This window comes from Podarcis vaucheri, assembly GCF_965113315.1.
Source record: "Podarcis vaucheri genome assembly, chromosome: 4".
NCBI classification, from domain to species: domain Eukaryota; kingdom Metazoa; phylum Chordata; class Lepidosauria; order Squamata; family Lacertidae; genus Podarcis; species Podarcis vaucheri.
In genome coordinates, this window is record NC_138762.1 from 9,265,493 (window position 1) to 9,285,455 (window position 19,963).

Here is a 19,963-nt window from a genome sequence, read left to right on the forward strand (position 1 = left end):
TGGAAAAGAAACTCGGCTAGCCATGCTTCCTGCAACAAATTCCTGACATGCCTTGCAAAACGACTCCCTCTTTCAGCAGGTGGAGAAAGGAGAGAGGGGGTTGTTCCTGGATTGGACCCAAACGAAGTAAGGAAGATTTGGGGTTGACACGCCGAAAACATCTAGGCCACAAAAGGTTACAAACAGGAATGCAACGCATCTAGGGCAGTTCTGGTGTTCTGATGCTTCACGCACAATTAACTATGTGAAATACGCTTCCGGAGGCGGGGGGGGGGGAATTCTCCAGGTGCTGCTCAGATTTCGTTGCATCAGCTGTTTGAATGCGGAAAAATGGATCTTCAAAGTGGAATATCTCTGGTTCTTGGGCAATGTGTTTAGTATCAGCACAGGAAGCTTTGCATTGCCATAGTTACGCAATAGGTTTACACCCCCACCCACAATGTGTTTGTTCTGTTTGTTGTAAGGATCCCAGAAGTCTGCTCCGTAGTAACTCAGAGCAGGGTGAATCAGTCTTTTCCATGAGTGTCTATTTTATATTGTTGGTGTTTTGACCTTCATGGTTATATCAAAGTGTTGGTGCTGACCTTGAAAGCCCTAAACGGCCTCGGTCCAGTATACCTGAAGGAGCATCTCCACCTCCATCGTTCTACCCGGACACTGAGGTCCAGCGCCGAGGGCCTTCTGGTGGTTCCCTCACTGTGAGAAGCCAAGTTACAGGGAACCAGGCAGAGGGCCTTCTCGGTGGTGGCGCCCGCCCTGTGGAACGCCCTCCCACCAGATGTCAAAGAGAAGAACAACTACCAGACTTTTAGAAGACATCTGAAGGCAACCCTGTTTAGGGAAGCTTTTAATTTTTAATAGGTTATTGTATTTTAGTGTTTTGTTGGACGCCGCCCAGAGTGGCTGGGGAGGCCCAGCCAGATGGGCGGGGTATAAATAATAAATTATTATTATTATATCAGCCATGTCACGGTCCTGTCTACGGGAGATTGAAGTCCCAGCTGAGGTAGTCGGGACTGGCGGGGTGGGAGCAGGAACGAGAGTCCAGAAGCCAGGGGTCCGAAGGTCAGGAAGCAGGGAGTCACAAAGTCAAGGTCCCAGGATCAGGAAGCAAGAAGCCCAAGGCAGGAAATGTATTGCTGTGGCAAAGAGCCGAAGGGAAATGGTGACCTTATATCCCTTCCCGGCTCTAGCCACCAGGTGCAGTGAGTTACAAAGCGGCCTCACCTGTGCGGCTGCACCTTGCCTCTCCAGAGCAAACTTAGGAAGGCCCCGATCCTGCGAAGCCCTGCTGGTCACAGGGCCCGGCTCCTGCACGCACTCCTGACAAGCCACAGAAAAATAACAACATATACTGGTGCAATATTGAAAAACAGCATTGACCAAAATCACTTCACATTATTATTATTATTATTATTATTATTATTATTATTATTAACGAAAAGGTTAAAAAAGAATAAAACAAACCATATATTAAAATGCAAACGGTTAGGAGAACTAATACATTTAAAAGCATCCAGATAAATTTTAAAATCAAACGATCCAATTAAATCAAGGCAATTTGGCACATTCGTGTCAGTAAGCTTTATCCTTCGCTCTTGGGCTACCCCTGCAAATCTTGTAATGTCATCTGTCACAAGTTTGTCAGAATCAGACAACAAATACGGAATGTTTGCTTGATCATCAATATCAGGTTTCTTATTTAACAACTGCAGAATAAACTTTGCCCGTGGTTCAGAATGCAAGGGACGGTATAGTAAATAATGATAGAGATCTTCAACTGCATGGGCAGCACATAGCTGCTGTTCTTCCAGATTCTTTCCATAAAGTCCTGCTGTTTTTCGTGTTATTGGTTGCTTTTTTGTGTACATCGCTTTGAGACAATTGTGTAGAAGGCGATTAATAAACGGATGGTGATTATCACAAGAAATTCTGACCCTGGTTTATTTGCCACAAATGTCCGGCGAAATGTAGCTTGTGTAATAAGCTGAGCAGCTTACAAGACGCCCTGGCTTCTTCCAACAGCTTAGGGAGCCATACAAACCCAAAATTCTCCAGGATGAGGAAGTCACTGGAGGAGGATAACAAAAGCTTTGCTGGTAAACATTAGGATGAGCATGCCGAACTTCTCTGCAACTACTGGAATCATCATGTTAATTATTCTTTCCAGGCCATGTCTGAGATAGGAGTTTGCACCAGGGTCGCCGTCACAGACGAAGCGGTTTAGCCATGCTGGCCACATGATCCGGAAAAGCTGTCTGCAGCCAATAAAGCGAGATGAGCGTCGCAACCCCAGAGTCGGTCACGACTGGACCTAATGGTCAGGGGTCCCTTTACCTTTACCTTAGGGTGGACAGCACTGGGGACGGGTTTATGGAACCAAGAGGGCAGTGGCCTGAAAATACTTTGGAAACCACTGCTCTAACTTTTACCGTATTTTTCGCCCCATAGGACGCACTGCCCCATAAGATGCACCTAGATTTGGGGGGGGGGGAATAAAGAAAAAAAATATTTTCCCCCCAGGTGCGGGGCTGGCGTGGGGGAAGCCCAAGCTTCCCCCCACCCCAGCCCCCAGAACAGGCTGCTGCCTGCAAGCGTTGCAAGCCTGGCGGGACCTCCCGCTGGGCGTGCGAGGCTTGCGGCCATCTGCCCGAAGCACAGGGCGTGCTCCGCAGCGTGCCCCGTGCTTCGGGCTGCAGGCTGCCGCCCCAAGCCTTGCGCGCCCGGCGGGACCTCCCACCGGGCGCGTGAGGCTTGCGGATAGCTTCCTGAAGCCCGGGGAGTGAGAGGGGTCGGTGCGCACCGACCCCTCTCGCTCTCCAGGCTTCAGCGAAAGCCTGCATTCGCCCCATAGGATGCACACATATTTCCCCTTCATTTTTGGAGGGGGAAAAGTGCGTCCTTTAGGGTGAAAAATACGGTAAGTGATGTGCCACTAAACATGGATGGAGCAATATACATATTACACAAGGCAGGAATCTTTCTGCGCTTGTTAACCATGGCAGGTCACTGGCGCCGCAATGCCATTTGCAGACCGAATATGCCACCTCTGTTTCTCAGTGGATTAATAAGTAACAGGGAACTTGTTGGGGCAGATTTCTCTGTTGTGAAAGAAAGATTTGGATGTGCAGGCTGTTGTTGCCTGGCCAGAGATTTTTATAATGCTAGACATCAGGCAGGGATGTGTCTAGCTCACTTGCAGTACATGTGAAAAGGATCTAGGGGTCTTGGTGGATCACAAGCTTAATATAGGTCAACAGTGTGATGCAGCAGCAAAAAAACTTAATGCTATTCTAGGCTGCATCAAAAGAAGTCTAGTGTCCTGATCAAGGGAAGGTATAAAGGTAAAGGGACCCTGACCATTAGGTCCAGTCGTGACCGACTCTGGCGTTGTGGCGCTCATCTCGCTCTATTGGCCGAGGGAGCCGGCGTACAGCTTCCAAGTCATGTGGCTAGCCTGACTAAGCCGCTTCTGGTGAATCAGAGCAGTGCACAGAAATTTCGTTTATCTTCCTGCTGGAGCAGTACCTATTTATCTACTTGCACTTTGACGTGCTTTCGAACTGCTAGGTGGGCAGGAGCTGGGACCGAGCAACGGGAGCTCACCCCATCACGGGGATTCAAACCGCTGACCTTCTGATCAGCAAGTCCTAGGCTCTGTGGTTTAACCCACAGCACCACCCGCGTCCCAAGGGAAGATATAGTACCACTCTATTCTGCCTTGGTCAGACCACACCAGGAGTCCTGTGTCCAGTTCTGGACAACACACTTTCAGAAGGATATTGACAAGCTGGAACATGCACAGAGGAGGCAGCCCAGATGATCAAGGGTCTGGAAACCAAGCCTTATGAGGAACAGTTGAAGGAGCTGGGCATGTTTACCCTGAAGAGACTGACAGGAGATATGATAGTGAACAGATTGAGGTTGAATCCTGACAAGACAGAAGTACTGTTTTTGGGGGACAGGAGGCGGGCTGGTGTGGAGGACTCCCTGGTCCTGAATGGGGTAACTGTGCCCCTGAAGGACCAGGTGTGCAGCCTGGGAGTCATTTTGGACTCACGGCTGTCCATGGAGGCAGAGGTCAATTCTGTGTCCAGGGCAGCTGTTTATCAGCTCCATCTGGTACGCAGGATGAGACCCTCCCTGCCCTCAAACTGCTTCGCCAAAGTGGTGCATGCTCTGGTTATCTCCCTCTTGGACTACTGCAATGCGCTCTATGTGGGGCTACCTTTGAAGGTGACCCAGAAACTACAACTAATCCAGAATGTGGCAGCTAGACTGGTGACTGGGAGCAGCTGCCAAGACCACATAACACCATCTTGAAAGACCTACATTGGCTCTCAGTACGTTTCCGAGCACAATTCAAAGTGTTGGTGCTGACCTTGAAAGCCCTAAAGGGCCTCGGCCCAGTATATCTGAAGGAGCGTCTCCACCCCCATCCTTCTACCCGGACACTGAGGTCCAGCTCCAAGCGCCTTCTGGCAGTTCCCTCACTCAAGAAGCGAAGTTACAGGGAACCAGGCAGAAGGCCTTCTCAGTAGTGGCGCCCGCCCTGTGGAACGCCCTCCCACCAGATGTCAAAGAGAACAACAACTACCAGACTTTTAGAAGACATCTGAAGGCAGCCTTGTTTAGGGAAGCTTTTAAGGTTTAATGCATTACTGTATTTTAATATTTTGTTGGAAGCCCCCCCCCCCAGGCGGGGTATAAATAGATTATTATTATTATTATTATTATTATTATTATTATTATTATTATTGCCATCTTCAAGTATTTCAAGGGCTGTCCCATGGAAGATTGAGCAGCTTGTTTTCTCCTGGTCTGGAAGGCAGGACTCGAACCCATGGCCTCAAGTTACAAGAAAGGAGATTCTGGCCAAACGTCAGGGTAAACTTCCTGAAAGTAAGAGCTGTTTGACAGTGGAATCGTCTCTCTCTGGAGGTTGTAGACTCTCCTTCCTTGGAGGTTTTTAAAAAGAGGTTGGATGGTCATCTGTCCTGGATGCTTGACCTGAGATTCCAGCATCACAGGGGGTTGGACTAGATGACCCTTGGGGTCCCCTCCAGCTCTGCAATTCTATTATTCTAGAATTCTAGGGTTCTCCTGATGGGAGCAAAATGATGCATTTAAACTGGGTTTGCTCTGCTCATGTAGAAGGGCAGGGGTCGGGTTCCTGATAGCGCTGTGCTAAAATATCTTCCTTGTGTTTCTTGTAGTGTTCTCCATCAATGGAAGACAAAAGAAATTGCATTTGAAAATGATCAAAGCTAATATAGGCTTAGACTTGACAATTGCTGGAGACGTGGTTCAGTTAAAGCTGATTTTATACGTATCTCTTGTCTGCAGCTCCAAATCTCTTGGAAAACAGTGCAGAATGATGGGGTGTCATATACCTTTGGAACCTAAAGCCTTCCTGCTTAGATATTATTTTGGAAAACGATTTAGAAATAGTAATTAATCTTCTGAAAGCTTCAAGAATAACGACTGCTAAGACTTGGGGGAAGGCATACAGAATATGAATGGATTAAAAAAAAAGGTCTGGTTCATTGTAACACTGATTAAGTTAAAATACTACAAAAATATATATCATGTAATAAGTTTATAGAAAAATAGGTGCTCTTTGGAATGATTATTTTAATGACAACATTCAGTCCTGTGTGATTTTAATCTATTCTAATGGTATCTTTTTTGACAAACGAGGTTTCTTTTTGATCTCTTCCATGTATTAATGGTAAAAGAAAACTGTTATGTACTGAGTTGAATAGGATCCAAACTGCAGCAGTCTGATTGGTCCTAGAACAATAGGATCCAAAATGCAGCAGTCTGATTGGTCCTAGAACAATATGATTCAGAATGCAGCAGTCTGATTGGTCCTAGAACAATGCAGCAGTATGATTGGTTGGCAAGAACCACCCAATCCTGCTCCAGATAGAAGTGAATCCACAACCTGATTGGCTTACAGTAGAATTCCGGAATTAGCCAATCATGTGCAGCCCATTGTGTAAATAATGTATATAAAGCAGATAATGTGAGGGGACTTCCATTCATTCCTCCTCACCACTATGAGCTGAATAAAGAGCACGAAATCACTTTGCGACTCTGAGTATATTTCAAAAACTATCAAAGGGGAAAGGAAAAGGCTGATGAAATTCTCAAGCGAGACATGCAGCAATCGTAACTTGCATTAGGCTCAAAATGCCAATCTATGCAGCTCTGCACATTTTCAGTATGCTTTGCACTCTATCCTGAACTGGATAACCACAGAATGAGCACAAGGGGATGTTAGATGGCAGCAGGAGTGTCTCTGTGCTGTGTGATCTGAAGGAAGCCACAGTTGTTCCTACAAACGAGCCTTTCATGCTGGCTGACTCAGACAAGGGGAAAACCCAGGTTTTAGGCTGGGAGTTCAGGGAGCCCATTCATCCCACGCAGAAGCCATGCCAAAGCATTGTACATTGCAAAGCACGATGCCTCCTGGCAAGGGAAAGGATGCAATTCAATCCTACTGAAAATCGCAGGGAGGAGGAAGAAAACACGGCTTCCATTGGGAGTATTTATTGGAGACAGAATTAAAGCCTTCCTTTTCTCTGGGTGTTTCTTGGGGGTTTGAATCACTTCTTCTAGGAACGCATTGTTCATCGTTGGACAGCCTTAAGAAATATCCCCCCCACACACACACACACCACCAACAACAACTACCAGACTTTTAGAAGACATCTGAAGGCAGCCCTGTTTAGGGAAGCTTTTAAGGTTTGATGCATTACTGTACTTTAATATTTTGTTGGAAGCCGCCTAGAGTGGCTGGGGAAGCCCTGCCAGATGGGCGGGGTATAAATAAATAAATTATTATTATTATTATTATTATTATTATTATTATTATTATTATTATTACAACATTTTATTATTTATCCCTGCCCATCTGGCTGGGTTTCCCCAGCCACTTGAGGTGGCTTCCAGCAAAATATTAAAAACACAATACCAATTCATCAAATATTAAAAGCTTCAGATGTCTTCTAAACATCAGATAGTTGTTTATTTCCTTGACGTCTGATGGGAGGGCATTCCACAGGGCAGGCACCACCACTGGGTAGCTCCCAATCAAGTGTTAAAAACAATACAGCATTAAATATTAAAAACTTCCCCAAACAGGGCTGCCCAGATGTCTTTTAAAGATAAGATAGCTGCTTATTTCTTTGACACCTGATGGGAGGGCGTTCCACAGGGTGGGCGCCACTACCGAGAAGGCCCTCTGCCTGGTTCCCTGTAAGCTCACTTCTCGCAGGGAGGGAACCGCCAGAAGGCCCTGGAGCTGAATCTCGGTGTCCAGGCAGAACAATGGGGGTGGAGACGCTCCTTCAGGTATACTGGGCAGAGGCTGTTTAGGGCTTTAAAGGTCAGCACCAACACTTTGAATTGTGCTCAGAAACGTACTGGGAGCCAGTGTAGGTCTTTCAAGACCGGTGTTATATGGTCTCGGCGGCCGCTCCCAGTCACCCGTCTAGCTGCTGCATTCTGGATTAATTCATAGAATCATAGAGTTGGAAGAGACCACAAGGGCCATCGAGTCCAACCCCCTGCCAAGCAGGAAACACCATCAGAGCACTCCTGACATATGGTTGTCAAGCCTCTGCTTAAAGACCTCCAAAGGAGGAGACTCCACCACACTCCTTGGCAGCAAATTCCACTGTCAAACAGCTCTTACTGTCAGGAAGTTCTTCCTAATGTTTAGGTGGAATCTTCTTTCTTGTAGTTTGGATCCATTGCTCCGTGTCCGCTTCTCTGGAGCAGCAGAAAACAACCTTCCTCCCTCCTCTATGTGACATCCTTTTATATATTTGAACATGGCTATCATATCCATGAAAGCTGTAGTTTCCGGGTCACCTTCAAAGGTAGCCTCACATAGAGCGCAAGCGGGAAATAACCAGAGCATGCACTAAAGGCCAGACACGGCTTCCCCTGATAAGGGAGCCTGTCGTGGGGTGCCTGGTTGCGCCTCCTAAAAAAAAATGCACCGGTGGCTACGGCTCCCAGCCCTGCAAGCTATGGCATTGGCTCCGAGGGAGCGTCCCATTTCCTCTCCATGGCTACTGCTGGCGGTCTCCTCCCTTGGGCAGCTCATAGCAGCTGCTGGAGAGCGGACGAGGAGGAGGAGAGGCTGGCAACGCCAAAGCCCAGCCCTGCGTGACGCACCAGCTCTGAGGAGCAGGCAGAGAGCACAGGGCCACGTTTGGAGGGCCGCGTTTGCCTATGCCTCCTTTAAAACAAAACAGTTAAGAGTTAGGCTTCTGCTAGCATCGCTGTTCCGTCGGATTCGGCTCCCTGCCCACTTTCTCTGGAAGTTCTATACAGGGCCGGATTTAGGTTTGATGAGGCCCTAAGCTACTGAAGGGAATGTGGCCCTTTATATGTCCAGCTGTCCTTTGTCAACAACAAATTGTCCCTGTTTTTGATGTTGAATATATGCTATACGGTCATTTATGGAACTAATAGCTATCTAAAGCCTTTGCACACAACAAAATGTTTTTTATCTTACATTTTGGAAATGTACATCCAGTTGTTTTCTCCTTTGATTTTTTTTGGGGCCCCCAAGAGAGTGGGGCCCTACGCTATAGCTTGTTTAGCTTATACGTAAATCCGGGCCTGGTTCTATATCTGAGTGAGGAATGGCAGCATCTCACCGCCAGCACGCAGCTAGATAAATACACGCCACAGCCTGCCGCTTCACGCACCGCAGCCCCCCGTGACATATTGTGAACTGCCGAAAGCATATTGCGTGGCAATTACACCGTCTAGTATATTTTTAACTAGAAGCAGCAACACACTCTCGGCTCTTAAATCAAGGCAGGGTGTTCATCACGCAGCAAGAAAGAGCCTGTAGGAATGGGAAGGAAGAAGAATGTGCCTGCAGTTGCTGATGACGCTCGGTCTCCGAGCTAACAGTATATTTTCATCCGCATGCCAGTGTATTTTCATCTATGAGCTTACGCCATCTCACGTGGGGAAAGGTAGATGCAAGACGAACAAGTTCCTTGCGATCTTTGGGCCAAATCTCACAGTCCTTTGCGTCCTGGCCAAGGTGCCTTATTATGCAAGCAATTGTTATTATTATTATTTAGAATTTTTATTGCAAATACAGTGGTACCTTGGGTTAAGTACTTAATTCATTCCGGAGGTCCGTTCTTAACCTGAAACTGTTCTTAACCTGAAGCACCACTTTACCTAATGGGGCCTCCCGCTGCCACCAGAGCACGATTTCTGTTCTTATCCTGAAGCAAAGTCCTTAACCTGAAGCACTATTTCTAGGTTAGCGGAGTGTGTAAGCTGAAGTGTATGTAACCTGAAGCGTATGTAAACCGAGGTACCACTGTACATCAATACCAAGCCATACATAAAGAATAATATAAAGACAAAGAAAAAAGAAAGCAAAAAGTGAAGAAAAGTAGACAGTAAAAGAATAAAGAAAAGTATACTCCAATACAATAAACACTGTTTTACAAAATAATAATAGTAATAGACTTCCATCACTCTTACAACACTTCCTTTCACATTTCATATTTTATCTGTATTTCAGTATTATTTTCATCTTAATATATAGTGGTACCTCGGGTTAAGTACTTAATTCGTTCCGGAGGTCTGTTCTTAACCTGAAAGTGTTCTTAACCTGAAGCACCACTTTAGCTAATGGGGCCTCCTGCTGCTGCCACACTGCCGGAGCATAATTTCTGTTCTCATCCTGAAGCAAAGTTCTTAACACGAGGTAATATTGCTGGGTTAGCGGAGTCTGTAACCTGAAGCGTCTGTAACCCGAGGTACCACTGTATAGATATGTGTGTGTGTGTGTGTGTGTGTGTGTGTGTGTATAGTTTCCCCTTTTCCATTCACGAGGCCATTCTAGACACAGTCAAATTTTTACATTAGAACCTCATCTTTCTAAATAACCATTCAAGCATTTCCATTCCTTCTGGACTGTATTCATTGGCTTTAATCTTATTATATCCATCAATTTGGCCAGTTCCAAATATTCACATAATTTACATAACCATTCCTCTTTGGCCGGTACCTGGTTACCCTTCCAGTACTTAGCCACCAGGATTCTCGCTGCAGATGTTGCGTACAGAAAGAATTTAGTATTTTCTCTAGAAATATCACTATTCAATATTCCCAAAAGGTATGTTTCTGGTCTTTTGCTATGTGAAGTTCTTAGTAACTTTTTTATTTCTTCATGGATCATGTCCCAGAACTTTCTGATCTCTGGACATTTCCACCACATATGGTAGAAGGTTCCCATCTGCTTTGTGCATCTCCAACACTTATTACTAAGCAATTTATTCATTTTAGCCAATCTCTCCGGTGTTAAATACCACCTAGGGTGCATTTTCAGGTAGTTTTCTCTTATTAAATAAAGCGAGATGAGCGCCGCAACCCCAGAGTCGTCTGCAACTGGACTTAACTGTCAGGGGTCCTTTACCTTTACTGGCACTGGTTCTATAAGGTAAAGGTCCTTTACCTTTACTGCACACTTTAGCATATGCATTTTTTACAACATCACTTGTGTGGGGAACTCCATTTCTGAAAAATGCAAATTTCACAGGACAGCTGTCTGCCTGTTCACATTTCGTTTGGGAAAGCGTTGATTTGGCAGGTTCACCTTTTAAATGCAAACTTTCTCCTTCAAGCCTCAAGAGTAGCCGGGCAAATGGCAGAGAAGGGAGCCTTTAAAGGCAGGACGTCACATTCAGAGAGGTGAAATAATAATAATAATAATAATAATAATAATAATAATTTATTTATATACCCTACTCTCCCCGGCCAGAGCCAGGCTCAGGGCGGCTAAGATCATAAAACTAACACAGTATACAAAGAGCATAAAAACAGGCAATCAATTAATTAAAATACATCTTAAAACTAGTTCTGAACAAATTAAAATCTGGACAGATGGCTGTCCACGGGTAAAATTGAGAGTGGTTCATATTCTCCAGGGCCAAATGTGAACCAAAGAGATAGTCCACCTGATCTAGGATTCTGTTTTCATTTCCCATCTATCTGTGGTTCTACCTCTCCCAAGCCAAACATTTAAAAACCCATGAGAGATCTACGACTGGCAGCTGGCGCTGTGTTGCAGATGTTTCCCATGGAGACTAATCCCACTACCAACACCCAAGGAACATAAATATTATGAGTCAAAGAGTTAACAGCCAAGCTAGCAGGACGCCTGAACGGAATTGCTGCACTCCGGCAGGCTTGAAATAGTAATAAAGAACAAAGGGGGGCTTTCCAGGCTGTTACTATTTTCGGGTGAGATTCCATTGCATGCCGGCAAATTTGGTTTCTGAAATTATGGTCTATGGGGTGTTAGACCTGTTTTAACCTTCAAAGCCCTATACGGCCTAGGACCCTCGTACCTACAGGACCGCCTCTCCTGGTATGTCCCACAAAGGAACTTACGGTCTGCAAATAAAAACATCCTGAAGGTCCCAGGCCACAGGGAGGTTAGGCTGGCCTCAACAAGCCAGGGCTTTCTCGGCAGCGGCTCCAATCTGGTGGAACGCTCTGTCACAAGAGACTAGGGCCCTGTGGGACTTGACATCTCTCCGCAGGGCCTGCAAGACAGAGTTGTTCCACCAGGCCTTTGGTTAGGGCGCAGCCTGACTCCCTCCTCTGGCAACCTGCACAGAATTTTGCTTAACGGTTGCCATTAATTTGATTTTAATTAATTTTTATAATGAAATGTTTTTAGAATGTTGGATTATTTGATTGTTTGATTATTTGATTGTTGTTAGCCGCCCTGAGCCCGGCTTCGGCTGGAGAAGGCGGGATATAAATAAAATTTATTATTATTATTATTATTATTATTAGTGTTGGGGGGCTCATCAGCCTGGGAAGGTGCCCAGATTGTACCCAAGAACACCTGAGTAACACCCTGAAAGATACCTTTTCCAGGAACCGCAGCCAGGTTTTTCCCCTTCTCAGCCTCAGTTTCCTCTATGTAAAATGGGAGCAACAACCTAAACCACAGCACTGAGGTATGTGGCAGAATGGCTATTTGAGCACCTCATTCTTTCTGCGTCCAGCTGACATGTCCACACATTTTTTATGATGGTCTCCCCCTTTATTTAAAAAAACAACAACACCGGGAAGGGATCATGTGACAAGAAGCCATCCCAAAGGTGCAAATAGTCCTGCCATGGATATGAAGAGGCAGCAATGGTTTCGCCTGATGGATGCCTGCCAGTTGAAGAGATGCCTAAGTTTGCAGTGGTGCACTGGCATCAGCAGAAAGTTGAATCCGTAATGTTCAACACTTTACCAATCCAGTGCTCCTTAAATATGATCTCATTTTGTCCTTCAGAAATATACTTTCCTGGCCTTTGGTTTGTGGGAAATATCCAAAGGCAACGCGATGCTCAAGTACAACAATGCGATGTCAATATAAACTCTTTATATAATCTTTCAGAGACCTATAAGACTTATGTTTATTTGGTTCTATGTTTTCAAGAGAATCCGTCAAGAGTGCATGTTTTGTGACTTTCAGAGATTTAGAAGATTTCTGTTTATTTGGTTTTGCAGAGAGTGCATATTTCATATTGTTCAATGTTCTGTATAGATTATATAAAGAGTTTATATTGACATTGCATTGTTGTACTTGGTCATTGTGTTGCCTTTGGATATTACCGATACAGTGGCACCTCAGGTTAAGTACTTAATTCGTTCCAGAGGTCCGTACTTAAACTGAAACTGTTCTTAACCTGAAGCGCCACTTTAGCTAATGGGGCCTCCCGTTGCTGCTGCACCGCCGCCATGCAATTTCTGTTCTCATCCTGAAGCAAAGTTCTTAACCTGAAGCACTATTTCTGGGTTAGCGGAGTCTGTAACCTGAAGCGTATGAACCTGAAGTGTATGTAACCCGAGGTACCACTGTATTTGTTTGCAACACAGGGGTTTAATTGTTTGGTTACTTTGGTTTGTGGGAGCAGCTCTCCCTCGTGTGGCAAGAACCAAAACAACAAGGAAAGAGATGGGGGGGAAAGGATGTGGAATAGCTTGCACAAAACAGCAAACCATGGTTTGGGCAGAATACTTAAGCTAACAGCTTTCTCAAATCATCATCATCATCATCATCATCCCACCATTGCTCCAAGGTGGCGTACTTTTGTGCTTCTTCTTTGGAGAGCCCTCGTAGCCAAGTAAGATTGTCTTCCATAAACACAGTTTTAACAATGAGTTCGTGACTGTGGAGGCCAATTCTGGATCCACACGTCCTTCCACAGTGGGGACATCGGTTTCCAGCAGGAGTTAATCACGGTGAGGGTTTGCCAAGCATGCCTTCCTCCTAGCGCTTTTCTCCCTTTCGCCCTGAGTTCGAGTGTCTTCAGAGCACAGGACACCTTTGGTAAAGGCTGTTCTCCAACTGGAACGCTTGCAGGCAAGTGTTTCCCAAATGAAAATAATAAACAGAGTTGGGGCAATAACACAACCCTGTTGAACACCTGATCCCACTGTGAATGGTTCACTTTGAGAGCCATTGTTATCTGCGATTGTTGCTCTCATATTATCATGGAGGAGCCGAAGGATGTTCACAAATTTATCTGGGCAGCCAATTTTCAGAAGGGCAGTCCACAGGGCATTACAATTTAGTGTCGAAAGCCTTAGTCAGGTCAATAAACGCCATATACAGGGGTTGGTTTTGCTCTCTGCATTTTTCTTTACAAGTAGATAAATAGGTACCGCTCCGGCGGGAAGGTAAACAGCGTTTCCGTGCGCTGCTCTGGTTCTCCAGAAGCGGCTTCGTCATGCTGGCCACATGACCCGGAAGCTGTACGCCGGCTCCCTCGGCCAATAAAGCGAGATGAGCGCCGCAACCCCCGAGTCGGTCACGACTGGGATCCCTTTACCTTTAAGAGCATCCCTCCAAATAGAAACAACACTGGGGGACGCATCACAGAACTAATAAAGAGGAATGGTGCATGGACTGACCAGCAGAAATCCACCATTCAAAAAATGGGTGACATGTTGCAGACTCCACCCTGCAAAAAATCCCCACTCATCTAATGGGGCTCATCTCTGGTGTCTTCTCAACTCCAGACAAGATCCAACCAGTCTAGCCTATGATCTGTTCTTCTCCTGCACCTAAGACACAGCCTCCAGCCAGGTGAGGAGAGCAAAGTCTGCTCCTCCTTCTGGAAGCCACACTAAGTAAGAAGTTCGCTCGTCACACTGGAAGCGACTGAAAATACTACCTTTTTGCATACAGGGGTACTTCGGGTTAAGTACTTAATTCGTTCCGGCGGTCTTTTCTTAACCTGAAAGTGTTCTTAACCTGAAGCACCACTTTTGCTAATGGGGCCTCCCGCTGCTGCCACGCTGCCGGAGCACAATTTCTGTTCTCATCCTGAAGCAAAGTTCTTAACCTGAGGTACTATTTCTGGGTTAGCGGAGTCTGTAACCTGAAGCGTGTGTAACCCGAGGTACCACTGTACAAAACTGCACCGCCAGTGTTGCTGTGTTATAGCAGCCGTGTGGGTACAGCTGCAGGCGAGGGTACAGATGTAGTGGTGGGGCTGGTGGCAAGGCGTTGCAACGGCAGGCACAGGAACGAGGGAGGGGCATCAGGAGGTTTTGCCTATAGTGCCAAAATGCCGCAGAGTGGCCCTGGTAGAAATCCCTGCCTTTAGAGAGCTGGAATGTAGCCTGCACAGGGAGAATCATAGCACACAGCAATAACTACTAGTTATGGGGGGGCCATAATAGAGTTCTGTCAAGAGAACAAGCTGGTCCTCACAAACATGCTGATGTTGGGAAAGATGGAGGGCACAAGGAGAAGGGGACGACAGAGGACGAGATGGTGGGACAGTGTTCTCGAAGCTACCAGCATGAGTTTGACCAAACTGCGGGAGGCAGTGGAAGACAGGAGGGCCTGGCGTGCTCTGGTCCAGGGGGTCACGAAGAGTCGGACACGACTAAATGACTAAACAACAAAAAATGGGGAGGCCTCTAAGTTTTTGCTCAAGGACTACTGTTCATTAATAATCAAAGTTAAATCAATCACAGTTGTAATTCTACTTCATCACATTCCCTTTTTGCAGATGAGAGAGCAAGGCACTGGACCTCAGACAGAGATGGGACATGAAACCAGGTCCATTGCCACCTCCGCCACTTTCCACTGGGCTACAGCAGCTTTTTGGAGGAAACAGCCCGTTCTTTATCCATCTTCCCACTCCTAAGGAACAACTTGCCCTTTCAAGCCAGGGATTGCTTTAAGGGCTTGTGTATAAAACCATCAATTGATCTGCTGAGTCCATTATCTTATGGAGTTGCTCTTCGCAGCTTTGCCAGAAGGGAACTGAGAATTCAATGCCTCTTATTGTATTTTATCACTGGCTGGTGATCTACAAAAGATTCTTTAAAAGGCTGCCTAACAGAAGTCTACAAGCCACTGCGGGCAATGGCGGGCAGAAATACACAAATACAATCATTTTTGTTTTGCTGTTAAGAGAAGAAAAAAGACATGGTGGGAAATTCTGACAGCTAGCAATTTTGACGACGAAACCAAAGAAATAACCCTGGAAACATATGCCCCCTAGTGGCAAAGAGACCAAGATGATAAAAGATCTGGTTTTGTTAGGAAAGGTTGGAATAAAACAGGGGTCAGTAAACTTTTCCAGCAGAGGGCCGGTCCACCGTCCCTCAGACCTTATGGGGGGCCAGACTATATTTTTTGGGGGGGGAAATGAACAAACCTATGCCCTGCAAATAACCCAGAGATGCATTTTAAATAAAAGGGAACATTCTACTCATGTAAAAACACACTAATTCCCAGACTGTCCGCAGGCCGGATTTAGAAGGCGATTGGGCTGGATCTGGCCCCCGGGCCTTAGTTTGCCTACCCATGGAATAAAAGGTAAAGAACCCCTGACAGTTAAGTCCAGTCTGGGTTTGCAGCGCTCATCTCACTTTACTGGCCAAGAGAGCTGACGTTTGTCCACAGTTTTTCCAGGTCATGTGGCCAGCATGACCATGCCACTTCTGGCAAAACCAGAGCAGCGCACTGAAACACTGTTTACCTTCCCGCCAGAGCGGTACCTATTTATCTACTTGCATTTTGACGTGCTTTCGAACTGCTAGGTTGGCAGGAGTTGGGACCAAGCAATGGGAGCTCACCCCGTCGCAGGGATTCGAACTGCCAACCTTCTGATCAGCAAGCCCTAGGCTCTGTGGTTTAGACCACAGTGCCACCCACGTCCCATTAAGGTTGGAATAGCCATTTATAATTAGTACTTTGCAAGAAATGGATTACCTATCCATTCTTAAGGAAATCAGCCTTGGACAGATCCTGAAGCTGAGGCTCCAATCTTTTGGCCACCTCATGAGAAGAGAAGACTCCCTGGAAAAGACCCTGATGTTGGGAAAGATGGAGGGCACAAGGAGAAGGGGACGACAGAGGACGAGATGGTGGGACAGTGTTCTTGAAGCCACTAACATGAGTTTGATCAAACTGCAGGAGGCAGTGGAAGACAGGAGTGCCTGGCATGCTCTGGTCCATGGGGTCACGAAGAGTCGGACACAACAAAACAACAAGAAGAACTGGAATGGTCAAGCCCCACGTATAGGAGCCAGCTCCTAGGGGCTGAGATCCTTGCACCCCCCCCAATAAAATATTTGAGGGCTGGCCCACCCCAAAGTTGATGGACATTGCCATTCAAATAGATGTCTGTGCACCATGTCATGTGATCAATTGTGCAGGGCAGGGCTTACTTGGGCCTTCCAATCAAGTTAGCACCCCTGATTCCATGTAATTTGCATTTTGAGTTTGCCCATTGTTTGGACCTCTATTACAGTGGTGCCTCGCAAGATGAAAAGAATCCGTTCTGTGATTCTCTTCATCTAGCGGTTTTTTCGTCTTGCGAAGCAAGCCCATTGACGGATTAGAGGATTAGCGCTATTAGCGCTTTTAGCGGCTTATCAGCTTATCGGATCAGCTGATAAGCGGCTTAGAAAAGGGGGGGGAGGAAAAAAACCCCGCAGGAACTCGCAAGACATTGTCATCTTACGAAGCAAGCCCATAGGAGATTCGTTTTGCGAAGCACCTCCAAAACGGAAAACCCTTTCGTCTAGCGGGTTTTCCGTCTTGCGAGGCATTCGTCTTGCGGGGCACCACTACAGCCTGGTAGATCCTCAGCACTATCCCTTCTCCTTACAAAACGACAAAGACTGAAATCTTATATCCCTTTTACCTGAGAGTAAGCACCACTGAATTCAATGGGCCTTTCAGGTACTTTTGAGTAGATACAGTTAAGGTTGCACTGCCTTGTTTATTTAAAGAGAAGGACCATTCATGCAAAATCCTTGACATCTTCATGTAAGGCTGAGGGGAGCACTGCCTTAAAATCTGAAAGCCACTGTGGTGTAGTAGTTAGAGCAGTGGTTCTCAAACAAGAAGCATATTGGGAAACAAAAATTAAAAAACACCTACTGCTTGATTTATATCACAGAACACAACTACTTTATAATATGATCAAGGGACATCCAGGAAGTATAAAACGATACAGCTACATAAGAATGTGAATCATCCCCAAAATATAATTATAAATGAGCCACTTGTTTTTATACACACACACACACACACACCTGAAGTATGTAAACAAACTCAGCGAGAGATGTGAGCTTTCTTTTACAGGGTAATCTCATTTATTAGGTCTAATTTTGAGACAAACACACTCCCATCTCCTCATCAATACAAAGAAACCTTTCTCTTTTCTGATCTTTCATATTTGTCAGAGTGGGAAATCCTTCTTTACAACAATATGCTGTGGAGAACTTTAGAATAGGCAATGCTCCTGCTTTCATTTGAATATATATATATATATATATATATATATATATATATATATATATATATATATTTGCTTTCGTAGATTTTCACGGGTATAGGAATGCAGGTTTTGGTGTCTTCGGGTGTCTTCCCGTGTAAGAGTCGGGGTGTCTGTGCGACGTTTCGACGAGGTCTCACTCGTCATCTTCAGGCTGGTGCTTTCGGCTTCTTGTTACTGGAACAGAGCAGAGTCTGGTGTTTGAGTTCCTATAAATACTGTTGTCCATCCAGCAACCAAACTATAGTGGCACCTCCGGATGCTGCACCCCCCTGCAATCCCTACACAGATCTGGCTGGCACAAGGCACAAAACCACAGCTCGCCCCTATACACGAAGCCAAGCCAGAGCACAACTAAATGCAGCACAGCCATCTTCTCAGAAAAACTCTTCACAAGCTCAAGAGGTCAAGACACGAGAGCTTTAGCAACTAATCTACACTTAATGACCCACCCAGTGATATTCAGAATATCACTCATGAAATCACCCAAGATATCCCTCAAGTAATTAATGACCCACCCAGTGATATTCAGAATATCACTCATGAAATCACCCAAGATATCCCTCAAGTAATTAAGGAACAAAAGAAGAAAAGGCACACTAATCTAGGAACTTCCTCTCTACCCAGAACGTTGGAGGCTATACACCACACCCCTCAACAGTATTTATAGGAACTCAAACACCAGACTCTGCTCTGTTCCAGTAACAAGAAGCCGAAAGCACCAGCCTGAAGATGACGAGTGAGACCTCGTCGAAACGTCGCACAGACACCCCGACTCTTACACGGGAAGACACCCGAAATGCAAACAACTGAAGAAATCCAGCTAAAAATCATCCCCAGAGAAAAATCATCCAGATGCCCCAAACTCTACGGTCTCCCCAAGATACACAAAGAAGGAACACCACTCAGACCAATAGTCAGCTCCATAGGCTCACCTCTACAAAATCTCGCTAAATTTCTCGCTAAGCAACTTCAGCCCTATGCAGAATCCATCGCTTCACATGTTACTAACTCCTTCCAGTTCATAGAAACAATAAAGAAGCAATACCTACATCCCGATGACCTACTTGTGAGCTTCGATGTTGTATCTCTCTTCACTCAAGTGCCCATTAATGAAGCCTTGACAGCCATTCAAAACAAATACAATCCCCCCAAATACATTCTGGACCTGACCAACCACTGCCTAACCAACACGTACTTCATCCACAATGGACAAAGATACAAACAGATAGAAGGAGCACCTATGGGATCACCCCTCTCACCGGTCATCGCAAATTTGTACATGGAACACTTTGAAACCAATGCTTTAGACAAGTCAGAACACAAACCCAAACTTTGGCTCAGATATGTTGACGACACCTTTGTAATTTGGCCACACGGGAAAGAAAAACTAGATAGCTTCCTCACACATCTCAACAGCCTACACCCCAAAATACAATTCACTATGGAAATAGAAGACAACAACCAACTCCCCTTTCTTGACGTCCTAATCTACAAAAAACCTGATGGCTCCCTAGGACACACTATCTACCGGAAAAAAACACACACCAACCGCTACTTACATGCACAATCACACCACCACCCTGCACAAATAAACTCCGTAGCCAAGACTCTCATCTCCAGAACCAAACGCCTGGCTGACAAAGACCACTTGACAACTGAGTTACAGAATCTCTCAAATGTGTTAATCGCCAATGGATACCAGAAAAACAGGGTTACGAAGCTAATCCAAAAAGAAACACCCCCCAAAAACCAAGACACAGAAGAAAACAATGGCATGGCCCTCCTTCCTTATATCAAGGGCACTACAGACAAAATTAGCAAAATCCTCCATAAACACAATATCAAAACAGCCTTCTGCACCAACCAAAAAATAGCCAATATCCTCAGAAACCCAAAAGACAAAATCCAGCTCGAAAACCAAGGGGTCTATGAAATACCCTGCAAAGTCTGCCCAGCCACGTACATTGGACAAACAAACAGACGAATAAATGCACGTATCGCAGAACACAAGAATGCCGTCAAAAAAGAAGAAAAAACTTCCTCTCTTTTCCAACACATGAAAGAAACAGGACAAGAAATTAATTTTGCAGATT